Source organism: Dermacentor variabilis, chromosome 11 (assembly GCF_050947875.1).
Source record: "Dermacentor variabilis isolate Ectoservices chromosome 11, ASM5094787v1, whole genome shotgun sequence".
NCBI classification, from domain to species: Eukaryota; Metazoa; Arthropoda; class Arachnida; order Ixodida; family Ixodidae; genus Dermacentor; species Dermacentor variabilis.
This window is the reverse complement of record NC_134578.1, coordinates 79,925,023-79,946,387: the sequence shown is the minus strand read 5'-3', so window position 1 is coordinate 79,946,387 and position 21,365 is coordinate 79,925,023. Positions and strand designations below refer to the sequence as shown.

The 21,365-nt window shown below is 46.2% G+C and overlaps 1 protein-coding gene across 2 annotated transcripts in view; it reads right to left on the bottom strand.

Annotated features, from left to right (window-relative positions):
- The window catches only part of LOC142563698 (synaptotagmin-1-like), a 244,283-nt gene that overhangs the window by 132,451 nt on the left and 90,467 nt on the right, over positions 1-21,365 (bottom strand). For both annotated transcript variants that reach the window (XM_075674296.1, XM_075674297.1), the window contains exon 2: positions 3,814-3,889. The gene's annotated coding sequence lies outside the window, so the exon portion shown is untranslated. The remainder of the gene's footprint in view (positions 1-3,813; positions 3,890-21,365) is intronic.

The following is a 21,365-nucleotide window of genomic DNA, read 5'->3' as shown; positions in this document are numbered from 1 at the left end:
ATTTCTTTATCTAAATTGTACTGTTTCGTTGTTTCCACTCTCTAAGGTTCTCGGATAGTCGAACTGACGACACACGCGATGAAGCGTGCGAACAGGCGCAAATTGCATTCTTCGCAGGAGACAATACTCTGCCTGACGTACTTTCGCATAGAAGCGTGGGTTTCGAAATATTCATCCCTATATTACTAGCTATGCTTAGCGATAACCCTACCCGCTGTGGAGGCCTCAGTTAGAAAATATTTGAAGTCCACTAGTGCGAAAAATGACTCCTCCTGTCGTCAAGCGCTCTCCTAGACACTGGTGGGTCACGTCGTCAATCAGCTCTCGCAAGTCGGCTGTGCTGCTGAACAGGTCATTGCCTGCAAATCGGATTGTAGGAACGATGTTCCCCGCTTACACTTACGCTTATGCCTTGCCAGTCTTGCAATTTGAATAGTCAGTGCAAGCACACACTGAGTGCACGCGGATAAGTTGGGTCTGCTTGCGCGGCACATTTATTACATTATATTTTCTTCACATTTTTCGTAAGGAAATCAGGTAGTTGCGAAATTGGAATCAACAAAATACACACATTATTGACATTTGCCTCATCTGCACACTGATTAAGGAACATATCTAATAAATTGAACGGACGGTTTTCATGATCTGAAAGGGCCATTGTATGGCTTGCAGGCATTTAGCGAAATTTTCATTTTCCTGATCAGTAACAATGATGTTATCTGTTGTAGTTACTTATGAAGTGTCAATATTTAATGTCGAAGCTCCTTTTAAGCTATCAAAATAGTAACACTCTACCTCAAGGTGAGATAATGTGGCCTCCAGAGACTGCATTTTTTTTAAAGGTGCGTTACTATCGTCAACGCAACTAGTGGTGCTTTGAGATTCATTGAGGGCAATGAACAATGCAAGGGGATTTGAGAGCTAACGCATTGTTCGAGCAACGCAACCTGGTTTCATAGAACATATAGCGAAATGGTCGCGGGAGAATGCAGCGTTGCCTGAGCTTTCATTTTTAAGCAGAACACTCTCCGGCATCGTTGTTGGTTTCTTCACGCAGCTGGACACAGAAATGGTGCTCCAACGCAAAGTTATTTCATTCTGAATTATTGATCTCCTGGTGTCAAGTTTACGAGACCGTCGGCTCAAGCGCGAGTGGTCACCCGCAAGGTTATATCAACAGTCCAAACAAAGACTCGCCTCGTTTATAGGCGGTCGCATTTATTTGCTTGTAAAGCAATGGCATTGCCTACCGCGACAGGTTTTCCATATCGAACCGACTAACGACTGGCGTGGAGCGAGCGGAAAAGGAGAGGGTCTTGGTGAGACCGAGCCAGCGCAGTGAAAGAACGTCACTGGGTGAGGACAGTGGTATCCGCGTCTCTAATTGGTCCACTTCCCCTTGGATATACCTGGCGGTGCCTTGACGACGATCGCGGTGACGTGCAACGGCACGGTGAGAATGACGTCAGGACGCATGCTCGGTAGAGATAATTTGGTAGCGCGATGTCAGATAAGTGCGGAAAGGGCTCGAAAAGGTTGCACTTAGAATAGCAGTCAGTTGGGCACGATACCACCATTAGAAGCAGTAATAAACAGGTTGCAGAGACTCCTCCTATATCTAGCGATGAGGCTAGAATGGCCTTGCAAGACATAAAACGGGGAAGCGTGGCAGGGAAACATGGAATAGAAGTCCATTTATTCAAGGATGGATGAGACATAATGCTTGAAAAACTGGCAGCTCCCTATACGAAGTGTCTATTGACTTCAAGGGTCCCGGAAAACTGGAAGAATGCAAACGTTATACTAATCCACAAAAAGGGAGACATTCAATTGAAAAATTATAGGGCCATTAGCTTACTCCCACTATTGTATAAAATATTACCAAGGTAATTTCCAATAGAATAAGGGCAACACTGGACTTTAATCAACCAAGGCTATAGGCTGGTTTCAGGAAGGGATACTCAACAATGGATCACATCCATGTCATTAATCAGATAATGGAGAAATCCGCAGAGTACAATCAGCCTCTACATATTGCTTTCATAGATTACGAAAAGGCATTTGAATTACTAGAGATACCAGCAATCATAGAGACATTACGTAATGAAGGAGTGCACGCCACCCACGTAAATATTGTAGATATCTGCAGAGATTCCACAGCTAGTTTAATTGTACACAAGAAAAGCAGGAATATACCTATAAAAAGGGGATCAAATAAAGAGACACTATCTCTCCAATGCAATTCACTGCGTGAGCGGAAGAAGTACTTAAGCTATAAAACTGGGAAGGCTTAGGAGTAATATCTCAGCAACCTTCGGTTTGCAGATGAAATTACCGTGTTCAGCAACGCTGGAGACGAGTTAAAACGAATAATTAAGGACCTAAAAATAGCGAGTGCAAGTGTGGTATTGGAGACTAATATGCAGAAGACAAAGATGATGATGATTATGATGATTAGCCTGGCAAGGGAACAAGAGTTCAGGATCGCCAGTGAGCCTATAGAGTACGTAAAGGAGTAAGTTTACCCATGCAGGTCAAGTGCTCAGAGGGAGCCCTGTTCATGAGAAGGACATTTAGTGAATAAAAATGAGTTGTAGCGCATATGGCAGGCATTGTCCGCTTCTGACTGGAAGCTTACCATTATTATTGAGAAGACAATCAGTAAAATCAGTGCATTTTGCCGGTGCTGACATATGTGGCAGGAACTAAGAGACTGATAAAGAAGCTTGAGAACAAGTTAAGGACTCGGCAAAGAGCGATGGAACGAAGAATGTTAGGCATAACGTTAAGAGACAGACAGAGAGCTGTTTGAATCAGAGAGCAACGGGTATAGCTGATATTTTAATCGACATTACGAAAAAAAAATAGCGTTGGGAGGTCATGCAATGCTTAGGTTATATAACCGGTGAACCAATAGGGTTAAAGTCTCGGTGCCAAAAGAAGGGAGGCGCAGTCGAGGGCGGCAGAAGTCTAGGTGGAGCGATGAAATTACAAAATTCGCGCACGCTAGTGGGAACCTGTTGATGCAGGACAGGGGTAATTAGAGATCGCTGAGAGAGGCCTTCGTCTTGCAGTGGACATAAAATAGGTTGCTGCTGCTGCTGCTGATGATGATAATGATGGGCGTGTTCGTAAACGTTCATGAGGGACAAGCGCTGCGAAATCGGAGACTTGGGAAGAACAAAGTGCCAAGCGCTACAAGCAACTGGAAACCTTACTTAGGAAATGAGTCCTCATATCGAGAACGAATGTACGTCAACAGGAAGGCACTAACGTTGAAAATCAGAATGCAACACGAGATGTCAAGGCACGAGTGCCTTCAATCGCAACCGCTGTAAGAGAGATCATTGAAGGTAATCGCATTAAGAATGGGGTGGATGGCTGTGTCAGCCAGCTGTCTATTCTGCTTTCAAATTCCGAAGTTGCTTGTTTTTTTGCACAAAAAATGACAGATGCCTTTGTGTCTTAGATTTAAGAAGGGGGTTGCACAAGTGCTTTGGTTGTGATCACTACGTTTTTTGTGTCGTCTCGTCTTAAGCAGGACAATTGGGCGTGCCCCCCCCCCCCCCCAACACATCGACGAATCGCGGTGGGCTAGCGAAAGAAATGGATTAGAAAGAGATTGAAATAGCTTTCGCGTCCCATTATTGCTTTCGTACAACACTGTTTCGAAGTATGTCGTTCCACATTAGTCTTTTTTCCTCTCTATTGCAGGTAGTTTGCTGCAAATTTTCAGAAAAGTTGTCTCTCTGTTTCTTTTGCGTGGAAAAAAAATCGAGTTATAACTCTTAATGCCAAAAGAAACTTTCTTACCCTGTCTGAACAAGTGCATCAATTTGTCTCTCGGAGGCTTGTCTGGACGTGAATGGGTCTTGTTTGTAGAGTAGCACTGCAAAGAAAAGAACGAATAGTTTTTCAGCACACTGCCGGGAATTACTTGACAGTGCAGTTATGTATAGCTGGCTAAATGTCCGCCTTCTGTCTCTGCGTCTTGGACTGATATCAGTAGGAAGTATTTGATGTTCAGTGGGCGCGCTTTAGCATAGGGAATTGTTGGATGACATTCGACTGGGGAAATGGAGGTGGCATCAGTGGGCCTTGTTTCAGCCGCTGACATATTGATAATGCGGATGATTGTTATGAAGATAAGAATTATTTTTTTTGGCGAGAGGAGGGGGCTATACCTCTGGGAAGTGTCCATCCTTGCACATATTTTTGAATACTCGTATATGTGCGACAGCCTAGCCATTAACAAACAAGCACGTCCGCTGACTTATCAACCAAACATGTATTTCACTCACACATGCCTTAAATAAGGCATGTACGCTCATTCCTAGTTCCAATCACACAAAGAACTATTCTTCGACTGTCCACTATTCATGCGCTGATACCCGTTAACTGCGTGAAGCAGTCACGCGCTCCCTTACATTTACTCACTCACTTAAACCGCCGACAAAGCCACACATAGTGGGTAAGCCAGGCGCATCCTGGATCTCTGCCGACATGCTTAAATTTATGTCATTGGCCAGCCCTCTATTCAACTGCCTATCACTCAGAGAGACTTGCACACGTTACAGAAAAATAAACCTACTGATTGCAATTACAATTTTTTCAAAAATATAATAGTTTATATTTACCAAATACTGCGCCACGAAACTAAATTCCGGAATTACCACAAAGTAACCAATAGATTTAACGCTAGTTCCCCCTTTTAACCACGCATCCCACAAATACAGTAAATAGAATGAGCCGCGGCCTGATCTTTCGACACGTCCTCTGCAGCACTTGAGACGTTGTTTGTATTCCCCAATAACAGCTGTCGAAAATTATATTCGGTAACCTTCCCTTATTTTCTTTTGAAGACATCTGCAGTGGAATTGAAAACTTTCTCGACATACGCACTTCAGAGAAGGGCTGTGTAGTAACGCATTCTCACGTAGTTGTGTCGGTGAAGAAAGCAGCAAAACTGTCAATGGCGAAACTTGTGTCTTGATGAGCGAACCTGAGCCCTCTAAAACGAGCTACACTCAATGAACAACGATAGCGGCGAGCACAGTCGGCCGTGGTCGAAAAATCCGATCAGCTGGTGAAGCGCGTCGGCTTTTATAGATGAGTCGTCGAAGGCTCCAGAGTAATCGCAAAGTGCCAGTGTGTCTTCCAGAGAGTACAACACAATGCGCGTCACGCATACGTGCAATCGGATTAGACAAAGATCAGTGACAACGAACAGCGCATAGAGCCATCGATAACATTCGACGAACTTACGATACATACAAACGCGAAAACATTTGTTAAACAGTGAAACGCGGTTACGGTTACGGACTGGATTCCAAGGGAAGTGAAGCGTAGCAGAGGGCGGCAGAAAGTTAGGTGGGCGGATGAGATTAAGAAGTGTGCAGAGACAACATGGCCACAATTAGTACATGACCGGGGCAGTTGGAGAAGTATGGGAGAGGCCTTTGCCCTGCAGTGGGCGGTAACCAGGCTGATCATGATGATGAGGAAACGCGGTTACCCGATAAAGATAAACAAGTACACATGTCAGTATAAACACCTTGCTAAGAAGATTGTGACTGCTCAGTGCCGTAGTGCTCAGGTATTTGACCTCTATGGAAGCGCAGTGCTTCCCTATAGCTGACGCTAGGGGAAGACGCTCCCGATAAGGAGAGCGGAAAATTAGATTAGATTATGGGGTTTTACGCGCCAAAACCACTTCCTGATTATGAGGCACGCTGTAGTGGAGGACTCCGCAAATTTCGACCACCTGGGGTTCTTTAACGTGCACCTAAATCTAAGTACACGGGTGTTTTCGCATTTCGCCCCCATCGAAATGCGGCCGCCGTGGCCGGGATGAGAGCGGAAAATTGAAAAATTCTTCATAAGTGATTACCTGACATCTACGTCGGAAGTGGCCAAGGCTATCGAGCCATAAGAGCGCCGTTTCAGTAGGTCGGCCAAAATTTGGTGAGCCTCCTACCGCCGTCCTTCACTCACTAGCCATTTAAACGAAAACAAATAATTGTAACGGACGCTTGAAAACATACACGCTCCTCGAAAAGTTGGCCATACATGTAGGGCAGTTTAAAAAAAACTACTAATTATTCAGCGCCAAAGATACCGTCCCTTGTTACAGGTGCTAGAATGGACGTATGAGTCACGTATCAAACAAAAACTTACGCGTTTAATTGCAAAAATATCATTCTATGTGAGAAAAGTCATTGACGGCACTGAACAAGGTTCCCCTCTTAGGAAGGGGGGGGGGTGTCACCTGTTGTAGCTTATTTTGTCAAAAGAGCAATTGGGTACTTCAAAAGTAATTGAGTTACAGGGACCGTTCCCGCGTAAAGAAAACAGTTGTTAAATTCAAGATTACGAAGAAACGGAATTCATCATGGGTAATTATTTCCTTATAATGCGTTACGCCCAAGTCTGCGCTCAACATACATACATACATACATACATACATACATACATACATACATACATACATACATACATACATACATACATACATACATACATACATACATACATACATACATACATACATACATACATACATACATACATACATATGAACCCCAGGTGGTCAAAATTTCCTGAGTCCTCCACTACGGCGTGCCTCATAATCAGAAAGTGGTTTTGGCACGTAAAACCCCAAATATTATTATTATACATACATACATACATACATACATACATACATACATACATACATACATACATACATACATACATACATACATACATACATACATACATACATACATACATACGTTTATTCACCCCCCCCCCCCCAATCCATTCTCCGTTCCATTACTCCGTACACGCATCCAACCTCTATTCCTGATATGAGACCCACGCGCCTGGGGCGCGACCACCTGGAACTAACGCGAACAGCCCTCTAAGCACCCTGACGGGCTCATCGGCCGCATAAGCAGGTGGGCGAAGCACCGTTAAGCCTGTTGCGCCAGGAAATTAAGCGCGTGGAAACGGACACGGCAGGACTGATCTGCCTCACACACAGACACACACACACCCTTGCTGCCGGCCTGCACTGCAAGTGCCGCACGCCGGTCGATATTAATTAGGGCGCATGCGCTAGGAAACGAACCTGGTCACGACGCACATCAAGCTTGGTTCCGAGAAGCTCCATAGCGCAAAGGTCGCAGCACTTGCATCCACTGGCATCACACACGCGGCCATTGCGAAATGCGCAGGCGCGTGTTCATTCCACTGATCGAGACGCGGAAGAAAACGAAACGCAGAAGCTGAGCAGGAAAATAAAGCGCGTAGCTGCACCGTTTTGCCGCAGCCGCATGCACGAAGAAAGAAAAGAAGAAACAACAGAAGCTTGTAGGAGAAAAAAAAAGGAATCAAAGCAAAGCGTAGAGCATGCGGCCAAGAAGGCAAGCAAGGGACCGCTTCACTGTAACCACCGGCCGGCCTGGGCAACTTGTGCTTTCCCAGCATGTATACCCCCCTCCCTCCCCCCATCAAGGGAGGGAGCCAGCGGCTGACGTTGCTCAGTCTCGCTACCCTTCTCCGACTCGGGATCTACCACATTCGAAGTGTAATGAAAGAATCTTGCACAATATGACGAGCTGGTTTCTTTTTTTTTTTTCTGACAAGCTCGAACCTAATCTGATTGACGCGACACCGTTCGTAGAGGCCGCATATCTTGATAACTTTGTTCTATTCGTATTTGCTTGAAGTACAGCGTTCTGCGGTCGCGACACTTCTGCTGCAGAGTTTTGCAATGATTAGAGTCTGGTGCAGAATTTTTCATATCGACCAAGTTTTATGGCTTGTCAGGTTGTTTCATGGTTTCCCGTATTTATACGCACTTTACGGAGGCGTATTCAAGGCAGTGGTGTAAAAGCCTACAGCCCCCAAAACGATAATTTACAAATCACTTTACAGAGGGTGAAACATATGTGCTTTGGTTAGCACATTTTCTTTTGTTCTTTGCGACAAGCAAATATAGCAGTGGGTTATATACTGCTCCACAATTCCTCACAAGAAAGTGTCAGAAAAGCACAATGGATGATTTCGTTGATTATGTTCCAGGACGTGCCCTATGCATAACCGTAGCTAGTTCCGCAGGGCTGCGAATCATGTGCGAGCGATATCCAGGGAAGGGAAATCTATGCTTACATTGACGGGGTTGGATTGCATGTGACGGTTCAGAGCTATGACTTATTATTTTAGGCAGATGATCTGCAGGCTACAATTCTTACGTGCAGTAATTAAGTAGGCAGTTGTATTCTCAACACTGGCCCTGCTTCACCGTGCGAAAAAAATCATTTCTTGTTGAACGTTCCAGATATGCGAGAGAAGGTACGAAAATGAACGTAAATCGGCAGATATGAACATCATTCATGCTCCGACCTTGAGCTTAGGAGAAAATCTACATATTTTGTGACTGCAATTCGAATCCAATTTGTTGAAATACGGGTTCACCCTTAAAGTTAATAGAATTCGTTGGCTACTGTTCAAAGATTGCCGTGGTCTGGCGGGCCGGCATCTCCCCTAAGAAAAAAGGGGCACTTACCCCTGTATTCAGAAATGCACCTCAACTTGAAGTCAACTTGACTTTACATAAATCACGCCTGGAGCTTACGCGCCCAAGACGCTCATTACGTTTGCTTTTGGTGCGTTCGCGACAGGCGCCATTAAAATCAAGTCAAGCGTGGGTTTCCAGTTAAGATCAGTTCCTGAATACGGGGGTTAGTCTCGCGCAGGAGCTAACCGAGTTTCGGGCGCATACTTCGCGAAACCCCCAAATACCACTAATATGCTCGTGCTCTCGGGAGAGTGCTTTCTTGCATCCGAGGCCTCAGATGCTGTGACTGGTGGCGGCGGTCTCAGCGGCTGGTGCTGACGTTCGCGGGTCGTGTTCGTCGCCCGTTTACTGTTCTTTGTCGAGTTGTGCCGTTTCGTCTTGCCAGCTCACCACAGCTTCGCTAAGGTCAGCTGCCACGTTGCATGGAGTCTGCGTAATGTTGAAGAGAATGGTCGGAGCGGTAAGTGCATCCGTCGAGTACGCGAGTGCAAAAAAGAAGCGCAGATGCAAAGTCAATGTCGTGCCATCCCCGTCGTGCCGTCGTAACGCTGCTTGATTCCTTTGTCATCACGCCGTCTAGTCCACGCTGCTGCCGCGTAGTCGCGCTGCGATAGTATCCGTCGTCGTCGTTTCACCGTAGTCACGCCCTCGTCATCGTGGTCGCGTAGTCGTTGTCCTCAGGATGCCATGCCGTCTGCCAAACATGTCAGCTATAAATTGTGCCGCCATGATCGCACGCTGTCATCGATGTAAGCAGCAAGCTTCGGAAGTATTGCCAGCGCATATGTAGGATTTCTACGGTCTCCTGAAGTTACTCGATTAATTTGGCAATCATGTTGAAAGGTCGTTGGAAATTTGTTTTTCGTAACTACCAAGTCTTTGCGTGAGAGTTCTCGGCGGATAATAGGTAAGAATACAAATTATTATTTAGTACTAGCATAGGACATGATGCGAAATTTAGTCATCATGCGGCTAGGCAATGAAGGCAGCGTTTGGCGCACCTGTGCAGAAAACTACCCATCTTTTTGCAGCAACGTGTTTTTTGTTTAATTGCTAAAAGTTCGACGCTGGCAGAAAAATGTAACGAAATGTGTCATAACCTTCTCGGTCGCCTAGCACCAAATTTGACACTTTGCCTTTATGCTTTTCCGAAATTATCTCCGAAGCAAATAGGTGAGATATTCATCCCTGATGTAATGCCTGGTGCATGCGAAAGTGTATAGAAGTGGTTCATTCATATTTCGGCCGCTAGTTCTTGTGAAAATTGGCACTAGTGTGGAGTAGACTGTTGCTTAGACGCAGGTGATGCAAGGTACTCGCGAAGTGCCGTTCCAATACAGCGAGTTGACGTGAAAATTCAGTATGCAGTTTGAACATGTCAACCTACCAAAGGAATGGTAGGTCTTTATATCTGAGTTTAGCCAGAAGTTCTTATGGCAGTGCACTTCACGACACAATTACCTCCTACAGGCAAACTGTCTTACCTAACCATAGTATAAGCTCGCCCGCACACACACACACACACACACACACACACACACACACACACACACACACACACACACACACACACACACACACACACACACACACACACACACACACACACACACACACACACACACACAAATGTTTGTGCGAGGAGGAAGCTCACGTTGACCACGCAGCTGTGAGTAAGAAAGACGGACTTGAAAAGGGTTTATATTTCTAAGCTGTCTTCGAGACTCAGGAAGTCGTATACATGGAGCCACACGGAAATAGCAACGACCAACATGGAGCCCCACCCAGAGTGGCTTATTCGAAGTAGGCTGACGGGTTAACAATACAATTCCAGGCCACTTCTTATGGCTATAGAGATACTTCCATTCAACAAAAAATTCTTGCATCGTCTTTTGCTATGCGTTAAGACTATGCTAGAGAAAAGAGTTCGGAGCCTAATTTAGAGGTCAGCATTCCTTGAAAATTGGTTTTTTGTAGAAAAAAAGTAGCACTGAAACCTTTTTTTCTGGGTGTAAATTCGTATACCATATTTCCTATAAAATCATCTCAAAAGGACCTTATGAACTACGATGACGTGTGCTCAGAGAAACTAGACTTAAACTACTGGTTACAGGAGTGTGACAATTGCCGAGCAAAGGTGTAAATAGGCAGATGAACACTTCTTTCACGGAGTGAGCTTCCATCACACCATTTGATATGTGACTCCTCAAAACAAAACGGCATTTGTTTGCAATATCTGCATAAATCTGCATTACAGCGCTTTACTTGGCAAATGGCTTTTTTTTTACAGTATGAGTGCATCCGCCTCTTTTTTTTTCTGGGTTATTCGCCTCTCGAACGAGTGCTTTATATATATATATATATATATATATATATATATATATATATATATATATATATATATATATATATATATATATATATATATATTGTATAATGGTCTGTGCTTGGGAGATGGTAATATGGGTGATGATGATAACTGCTCCGTTTCGCGTAGTCATACAATACCTATGAAAGACACACTGACTCAAAGATAAACTTTTAAGATAAATAACAACGCATATAAAGTTGCGGAAGCGCTTACGCACAAATCACCGAAAATTCTAACTGTGCCTTGCACAGCGCTGCACGTACGTGTTCCAAGCACGTCAGCTCACATTCAGTTCAGTTACGCACACTGAACGCTTACAAGATGTACAAGCTACAGTATCCAAGCCACACGGGAATTCACGAAGGTCCCAGTCCTTCTTCGAATGACTGCACTGCCACACCGGGATATGGAGGTAGGCGGCAGCGCACGAAGAGCACACAAGACCACGGATAATTATGTTCCTCCTTGCACACTACTGTGCAGCGAATATCACGCGGCTCCGTCCAACGAGAAACACTCCTCCCCCAGCGAACCCACAGTCCACAAAGACCAGACAGCCCCAAAGATAATTACGTTCCTCTTCGCGCAGCTCGGTCCTACACTATTGTGCGGCAAAGAATACACGGCTCCGTTCACAGAGAAACACCCTGTCCACAGTGAACCCTGCATTTTACGGTGCCGGGTTGGCGAGAAATGGATAGCGCGAGTCGTGATGCATTGTCCCTCTGCAGCAGGCTGACGTCTCCGACGTCCTTTGCTGAGCCATAGGGCAGGAAATGTAGTTTACAACTGAGGACATATTTCGAAAAGCAACAGCGTGGTGATTGTGCAGCGTGCTTCGAACAAGGAGGGCATTGTCCGTGTATGGCGATGATCAGCGACGATTCCGTCTTTTTTTTTCTCTCTTTATGTTTGCGATTCGCTCCGCTTTGTGACCTCGACCACTCCGAACGAGAAGAATACCGACGGAACAAAGAGAATTAGATGAGAAGGGGTGTAGTGTTTCCTTGAGTCTGTAAACTTATTGTTGTGTTCCATAGCTCTAGCCCTTGATGCTTTTCAAGGATAAAGAGAGAGATAACAATGAATACACTTTATTTAATAAAATAAGAAGCTAGAAATCGTGGATCTCTCTGAAACATCAGATTGGACGCTTTCTTTCGCGGCATGACAGATATTGTGCAGTTTACAGAAGGAGAGGCGGCGCCGTCTATCTGTAAAGGCAACTAGTAAATAATGTAATGGAACCGCCACTGGTGGCTTCTTGGCTGACATTCAGCGGCTGAGAGTGAGTCGGCAAGTCCGATTCCGCGGTGACCACATTTTGACAGCGCCAAAATGCAAAGAGGAGTGTGTGCTTCAGATTTTGGCACGCGGTATGAAGAACCCCGGGTGGTCAAAGCTATTCCGAATACACCCCACTACGGCTTCTTTCATAAGCCAAGGGTCACTTTGGGACACGGAACTCCAGAAATCGTGAATCCCGAGTCTTACGCCATCCAATCTTAGGCCTGTAAAGTTGAAGTGTTGCGGAACCTTTACGGGCACTGCTTCCAGGCATCGAACCATTTCCTTGGACTCTAGTTGCTGAACAGAGTTTCGTCCACATAATATCGCTACTCACAACTTGCAACGTCATACGTTTATTTGATCCGATCTTTCCTCTCATCGTCACGACTGATGTCACTGGGTACGCACTGGGTGCGGTGCAGCAACAAGACAAGGGAACTCTACAGGCAGTTGCCGTTGCCTCCCACACATTAGGCCCACAAGAACAAAGATATTCTGCAGGCTAACGTGAAGCCTTAGCATGCGTTTGGGCTTGTGAACATTGGCACGTCTATTTTGGGGGTCGTCCTTTTGTCTTGCGAAGTGACCATAGTGCTCTCGTCACCTTATCAGCAGAAGGTACTGGACATGGGCCTATGAGTATTTCACGTTGATCAGCGCGCCTTCTTTCTTACACCTGCACCATACAGCACCACAAGGGAAGTGACAATGTGGTGGCTGATGCGCTCTCTCGACTATGTTTGCGAGGGGAACCTAATGAGATTGCTGTTAAAGATGAGTTTGTTTGCCTTCTTTCTCCGATGATAACGATCACAGACTCCAAGCAGCGAGTGCATCTGGCAGTATACTATTGCAAAAGTTATGGTTTTTACCTCGTTCTCCTGGCACAATAAGAAAGATCTAGAAGCGGAGCTAATGACACATTTCTACCTGCGTACAGAACTGTCGATTGCACACGACTTTACCGTCGTGACAGGATAGTGGTTCCGAGTTTCCTTACTCGTCGTTTGATGGAATTTGCACACAAATCCCATCCAGGAATCAGTCGTACGCAAATTCGACTGCGACAGTTGTACTGGTGGCCTCGAATGGATGAACACGTTGAACTACTGCTTAGAACCTTTGTTGTCTGCGAGTCTTGCGAGAAGTCCGCGCTGCCAGCTGCAGCACCTACGCATCCAGTAGCTTTCTGTGACAACCAAGGGAGAACATTGGTATTGATATTATTGGGACCCTTTGAACAAGCTCCAATCGATTGTCGTTATGCATTGACACTTATTGATTGTCACAGCAAATGGCGGGAAGCACATTTTTAAGACATGTTTCTACAGCGATGGTCAAGAGTTTTCCAGTACAAGTGTTTGCTCTTGAAGGCTACCCCAATGATATAGTTTACGACCACGGACCGCAGTTAGCCTCGGCTGAATTTGAAGAGCTGCTTCAGGAACGTGGTATACGACATTGTTTCTCGTCTGTCTGCCATCCCCAAGCAAACGGTCCTGTCGAGAGGTTCAACAGAGTTTTGAAGTCTGTTGCGCAGATGGCAGTATATGAGCGGCATGATATTCGCGTCGGCATCACAGATTGGTCGGGCGTCTATCGCTTCACGCCTCACGCCACAACGACAGTTCGCCCCGCCGTTTTGTTGCATGGACTACTCCCACGAACGCAATTAAACATCGTTGGCCTGTCGGATAAATTGTTTTATCAAAATCCAGCACCGGCAATGGAAATACTGCGTGAGCGCGTCAAACAAAAAACAAGCTACTTCAAAGCTTCACCAAGATGGACGTCGCGGAGCTCAAGCGAGACAGTTTGCCGTCGGCGACTACATCCGCGTCAGAAAATCTACACCACGCGGCAAAATTTCTTCACCATTTCGGGCTCCAAGAGGATTGTCGAGCAACGAGGACCAGCGTCCTTTCTTTTGGAAGACGGTAGAGTATGGGGAGCGCTGGCAGGTTTCAAGCAATACACCCAGAAGCTGTGAAGAAGTTCACAACCAATCAGCCTGGTTTCTTAGAGTGGTCTACCGCTACCCGACCCGCGTCTTCAAGTTATAAAAAATTGCAGAGTTTTATTTGCCAAAACCACGATCTGATCATGAGACACGCAGTAGTGGGGGACGCCAGAAATTTGGACCGGCAAGGGTTTTTTAACGTGCACCTATATCTAAGTATACGGGTGTTTTCGCATTTCGCTCCCATCGAAATTCGGCCGCCGTGGCCGGGATTCGATCCCGCGACCTCGTGCGTAGCCGACCAACACCATATCCACTAAGCAACCGCAGCGGGTTCTTCAAAGCTAGCGAGTTTCCGTAGGCTGAGCAGCCTTTTGACTGTCCCCCTACGTCACGGCAAGAGATAAGAACACAAGCGCGCAACAGTGAATGAAGTAGAGAGCCGTCTTTACTGCAGGAAGTACAGACCGGCCGAACACCACGGCAGAAGGTTCGACTTAAGAAAACGCCCTTAAAACTCAGGAATAAATAAAGTAGGGGCCACGTTTTGAGGCAAAACAACAGCAACAAATAAAGGAAGGGAGGTAATGTACATGTATCGCTTGCATCGCTCTTTTATGTTCTTCTAAATACAAGAATACAGTGTCTTTGCGGAGCTTGTGGTGTCTGCCAGCAACCTATTTACGTTCTACAACCTCACATGTGGAGTGAAGTGCTGCGGTAAACACCATGCGAAAGCGATTGGCTTTGCGGTATTCCTTTTGCTCCCCCCAGTGTGCACTAAACGCGATGCGCTCTTTTCAATGCTACGTTGTAGGTGCTGCGGATGACTGGATAAAAATGGAGGTTTTGCTGCGCCGTTGAAAGCGCGCATCGTGCAAGCTCGAAAACCGTTGCCGAGAGGTGAGGTTCATGTGATTGCCTCGCGCCTTTGTTCCCATTCTTATATTGCGCAAAATTTAAGGTTTCAGGGAGGACCTTTGCATAGACGTCGTTAAACAGAACGCAATCGCCTGCTCACTGCCGAACGTTGAGATGCGGCCATGATCTTCAGCGGAAATCGCTACCGCCTTAATAACGACTAAATGCTTAGACAGTAAATTTCTGAGCTCAGTGCTAAGGCGAGACCGAGGTGCCACTTTCAAAAAGCGCGACTGTTTTATTTGCTTTCGGGGGCATGGGATGTGCGTAGAGTAGGGGTCTGTGTTGAGCAACTCATCTGCTTCGCATCGAAGTGAGTAGCCAACTTACAATGAGAGTTTCTTTATCGATATGTTCAACAAGTAGAGCGATGTCGGTTCACTCAAGGGATATGAAATATAGTATACGTAGGTGCTTAGCCTTTGTCTTGACCCATGAATGAAAAAAAAGAAGCAAAACGGAGAAAAAGAAGCAACCTATTGCGAAATTCTTTCTTTCGCGTCTGGCTTTCCAGTCGTGCATAGGTTGCATTCGGGGTGTAACATTGTCTAGCCATCGCTGATGTTAAGGGATCGAATTAAATCAAATGAACCTTTTTTGCGCACTTTATTCACTTAGAAAAGGAAAAAAAAGCATCGCTGGGGCAAGAACTAAATACTGATTCGCTGCTGGTGATACGAACAGAACTAACATGCACCATTTACACGAGTATAAGGCGACTTCGAAAATAACGCGAGGGGTAGTTTGCACTCATCAGACAAAGAAAAAAAAAGAAAGGGTATAACTATCCTAAAACGAGCTCGCGGCTTTTAAAGGCAGTCATTGTCGAGGGGGTAGCAATGCACAACAAACAAAAATTATGGTTTACGAAAAAGATTACAAAAAAACTCGCGTTATATTAGTGTATGTACAGTAATTGCTAAAACACATTTTGTTTACAACATACACGACAAACAGGGCGTACAACTCTCTCATGCAAGACCATATAGTTCTCTGGGTTTCGCTTACATTGTTTCGTTGCTCGTGGCTCTCTCTCTCTCACTCTCTCTCTCTCTCTCTCTCACACACACACACACACACACACAAACACGCACGCACGCACACACACAAGATTGCCAACAGCAAAGATGGTACCATAAACTCAGAGGGTGTGGTCTGTCTTCTCCTCATCCCTCTAGCCTGTCAGTCAGCCACACAACGTTATGCTAGGACAGAACTGCCTTCTTTGCCTAATGAGAGAACACCCGGTTTTCCATAAACGCGTCGCTAATATAACATAATCATCGACAAAGCGACAGATGATTAATCATGAACTCCGCGCAGATGATTACGTTTGCGCAGCTCAATTTCCTTAGGTCCCTTTGTTCACGCTCCTATCTCGTTCTCTGCGCTTAGTTTTTCGTTATCTTGTTTATCTCTGTGCCTACATCTTCCCACAATGCAGAATAGCCAACCATAATCCAGTTAATCCATAATCCTCCAGTTAACCACCCTGCTTCTTTGTACTTTCTTTTTCTCTCTACAGTGGCAAAAACAAGAAAAAGCGCCATCTCGACGGGAAATAATTTCCGGCGCTCAAGCATTGGCCAAAGTCCTGCCATTACGACAGCATATCGTGGATCACGTCCCATGACGCAGGTCATGCCTGCGAAATTTCGCGTCCATAGGCGGATCGCGCGCGCCCACCCTGTGCTTAGACAACAGGTACAGTTGCTAGCTGGGCGAGTCCGTAGATGTGCATTATTACTTGGAGCACGAGCAAATCAAGCACGGGCGAAGAAGAGAGGCCTAACACGAACGCTGACTCGTGTTACGCCAGCGTTCGCGTTGCGTTACGTTACGTCAACATCCGTGTTAAGTATCTCTCTCCGTTGTCCGTGTTTGATTTGTGTGCGCTGTAAGCGATAATGTAGATGGCAGGCCGCGTTTGACCTTTACCAGAGTCACAGCCGTCAAAAGGCGCCACTGGGCTCGCGTTCCGACCTTGACGCAGGTGCAGCTGCAACTGCCGCCGAGCGCTCTCAGCGAAGCTCAGTGCACCGAAAAGCTGCTCCTGCTCGCCCGATAGACAATCGCGCCATCGATTCAGAGTCAAAAGCAGTGGTACGTCACGTGGCTGACGTACTACTGCTTTATGGAGGCGCATATGTTCACCCATTGTAAATTAGTGTCATGTGATTCGAGCCAAGCCACGTTGGATTGCTGACGGTAGGAAAAAAATCTGCAACTCTGAGAATCGATGTAAATGAAGCTTTGTCTGCTGTTCGCGTTCACCGAAGTTATTTGGCGGTGATATATTGACGACATACGAAAGTCGGGACGGGATGTGAAATGTCACCTTGCCTGGTCCGCTTGCGTTTGTTCTTGCTCCGCTCGACGATTTCTGCGAGCCTTCGTCTCGTCGGCACTAAGTGGGCACTTCGACGCCATTCTGGGTTGTAGCGTTGTAGCTCACAAAATTGCCTCCTCTCTCTCTCTCTCTCTCTCTATTCCCTCGCTAACATTCTCCCCACCTCCTGCCTATACTGTCGTTGCTGTTGCGGATGAGCACGGAGACAAACGCGCCAGCTCCTGCAAAGCATTTATGAGGGGTCGCGCCTAGTTAGGCGTTCAGAGGGCATTGTGCAGATGCGACGCGGCGTCAACCTTGACACGAGCTTCTCTGGTCGTCTTTCCTTTGAGCCACACTCCTGTCATGTACTAACGCGATAGCGTTAAGGGCCCCCGCGGTGTCCGGTGTCGACGCCGCGGGCGTCGCTTGGCGAATGATCATTCTGAACCACAACCGCGCAAGCCCTCCACGTGGCGCATACCTTGTCCTACATTCTTCACAGAGTTATTCCTCGGAGTTTTCACAATGACAGCTCATAAATGTCACGGAACAAAACACTGACAGCGCATGCCATTTATGTTTTTATGACATGGCCACGTCTCGACCACGTCCCGAAGTGGCCAGCGTTAGCGCCGTGCCGCACAGCAACAGCCGCAGCAGTGGGAAAGTCGAAGGAAGAGGGAAAGAAAGCTTCGCTTTAAAATCTGCTCTTAAAGCGCAGCTGTTAGGTGCCCGTTCCTGTGTTGAGCGTCGCCGTCCCTCGGCGTAACCGCGCTGACGCGCTCGTGCTCCTGCTCGCGCGTTCGTTGTGGTCGTCTTCCAAGGCTAGCTGGCTGGCTCCGATGCCGCTCATCATGCCAGCGTGCCCGTGCTGCCCCTTCCTATGAGAGAGAGAGAGAGAGAGAAACAACTTTATTTGCCACTGCTGGGTAGGAAGTTAGGGCCGGTAGGCCTAGTGTGGCTCCCAGGTGGGGGTGACGTCTTGGGCCCACGAGAAGAGTGCGAGTTGCGTTTTCTTGTCTGCTCTTATCAGCAGCTCGTTCCAACCCTTCTCGGAGGGAGCTGGCAGTAATGATTGTGGGGGAGGGTTACCCTCGCATCCCCAGAGAATATGTGCCCGAGTGGCGAACACTCCATGGTCGCACTTAGTACAGACGGGGTCGTAATCCCCTCCAGTGATTAAATAAAGCCTGAATGACTGAGAAATGAATCGGTCTGCAGTCTGCGAAGCATGGTGGCTTGCGCTCGTTCGAGGTCGGGGTGGGGAGGTGTGTACACGCGTCTCGTCTCCTTGTAGAAGTTGGTAATGTCAGCATAGGTATGCGAAGACGCTGATGGCGCTGGCACACTGACAGTATACGTGCGGTGGTTCCGGCTTCAAATTCTTTGCCTGAATATATCGAGAATTGAAAACGCGTATGCAACCGCGCTCAAAGTTCGCATTAGGAAGTATCGTAATCGTCGGCGTTTTTTTTTTTGTTTTAACAGATAAGTATTTCGTTCTTGTAAGGTGACTATAAAATGCCTCTTTAGGACCGGCTACCCCAAAGTACCAAGCACTATTCGGGAAATGGAGGAAGGAACAATATGAAAGTAATGAAAACTAATATAAGAGAGTACTGCAAGTATGGTAAGAAGGCAGAAGTTCATCTTTGACGTAACTCTTAGAAACGTATTCTTTATTATTGATTTATTATTATGGCTGTTGGTTATTATTATGTGGCTGTTATTGGTTTTGTGTGATGATGGAACATGACAAGAAAAGAGCCTACCGAGGAGGGCGTCACTCGAAAAGCAGGAGATATCGTATTGTAGTCGTCATTCATTCTTTGAGAAACTTCAACTCCGGCTGCCATATTAGTGAGGCACTGAATCGGTGAAATCAGCTGTGGAATTGATACAATCCCAGTCGTGAGCGCTTCGTTCGTCGTTAATTGCAGAATAAACCCTTGAATTATACGCGTACCACTAGGACTTTTATTAATAACGAAACATGTCGCCAACAAACGACTGTTTTAATTACAGCCGAATACAACGCTCAGAGACATCCGCTTCGAATGTCTTCTGCAATGCAGAACAAACACTGTCGCCAGTGCGCTTGCGAAACCTTTTTTTTTTTTAAGCTGTAATCACACGACCGGCCGAATCGCTGATTGAGTGTGCGAAGGAGCGTCACGTGTTTGACGCACAACGAATCACGCGGCTACAGTCAGCGATGCAAACTAGTTGCTGACGCTACGAGTCGGTACCACTGAGTAACGTCACGCTTCCTCATGCGCTGAGACAGATGGTGTCTGCAGTGCAAAAAGAGCTTTATAGACAAACTTGGCATGCGTATAAGCTGACATTAAAGAAAATAAGAAAATGTGGTTTTTTTTTCTTTTCTTGCAGAATCTGTATATTTCTAAGGGAGTTTAGCTGATGGGATGAGCATGAATCATCATAAACCAGCGCGTCACGTTTCTGTCACATGACACCTGCACATGCGGCGGAAACGCCTGTAGTCGCTGGGCCCGTTGGCGTATTTTCCCTCCCTTCGCTGCCGTGTCGGCTCGTATACACTTCCTTTTCGTTCATGCAGCTGTATCACTGTCCCCGGAAGAAACATTCACATTTTTACGTTCTTGGACTTTCACATGCTTGCTTCCTGTTTACATTTCGTTGGCGTGCCGCACGACAGGGCCAAGTGTCAAACGCGAGCAGTGCATAGACTTTTTCGTCTATTTATTGCGTCGAGCGAGCAGCTTACGTATGCGTAAAGTACACCAGATGGTTTAAATTCCCCCTCCTCCGCCCCCCCCGAAAAAAGAGAACATGGTGTCATGTATTGGCTCTGTAGATTATAAAAAAAAACACAGAAACGCATCGAAAAGGCTGCTGAATGGTACCCAATAGTTATTGGGCTGTTATGGAGAACTAAAAACAAAAAGGTCGAAACATTGAGTGCAATACCAATGCCATACGATATTGCACCAATTCAGGGTCGTAGATTCGCGGGTAATACGAATTTCAGCAAACGTTGTCTCGGTGAAAATAGACACAGTAGTGCCAGGTACCCCAAAATATCAACGTGCACCCCGAGACATGAGGCGTGAGAACGAACTGAAATACACGAGACACAAACAGAGCTCAGGTCCTCTCTTTCTATGCTCCGCTTTGCCGTGCTGCTGATTCCGCGTCGTGGAAAGTTAAATCGGTGACCGTAAATGTTCGCGGTCGCAAAGGCGACAGAAAAGTCGCGGCAGCGGGGGACGTGACGAAGATCACGTGACCAGCGGATCACGTGATCTTCAGCAAACAGCTCGCGGCCTCTCGTGTTTCGTCGCACCAGGGAATGCGCGGCGGTGTCCTCGTCGGCGACGGGGAACGAACCTCAAGTGTGTGCATAATGGAACACAAATAAAACACGGCCAACGCGACAAAAACACACACAAACATTCAATGAGTATTCTTTTCGAGCCGACTGCTTCGAGAATTCGTTCTCTGCTTTAGCGACAAGTGAGTGGAATAGACTGAGTGAATCCATTATTAACAGTACCTCGTTATGTATGTGTTAGCTCAGTGACAAAATATCTCCTCGCCATACAGCTTTGATTTACTTACTCTGCTTTGTTACGGATCTTCAAACGCTAACACTTGAATCTATAACCGTTCTTTTTTTTATGATGCAGTGAGTGTATGACTGCATCGTGTTCATCATATTCATTACAGGTTTTATATCACATGTCTTTAAAGGTGTTTCTTTTTCTTTGGTTTCCTCCTTTCTCAGATACTTCTAGGTTATAGTAAATTGTACCCATATATTGCATCTGTGATGAAGTACTTAATTCTTTTGTTGAGCGAAGCAAAAATGTTTGCACTAACACACTCGTGGTTATATACTATATTTATATTCTTTCTTGGCAAATAGTACCATTTGTACTTG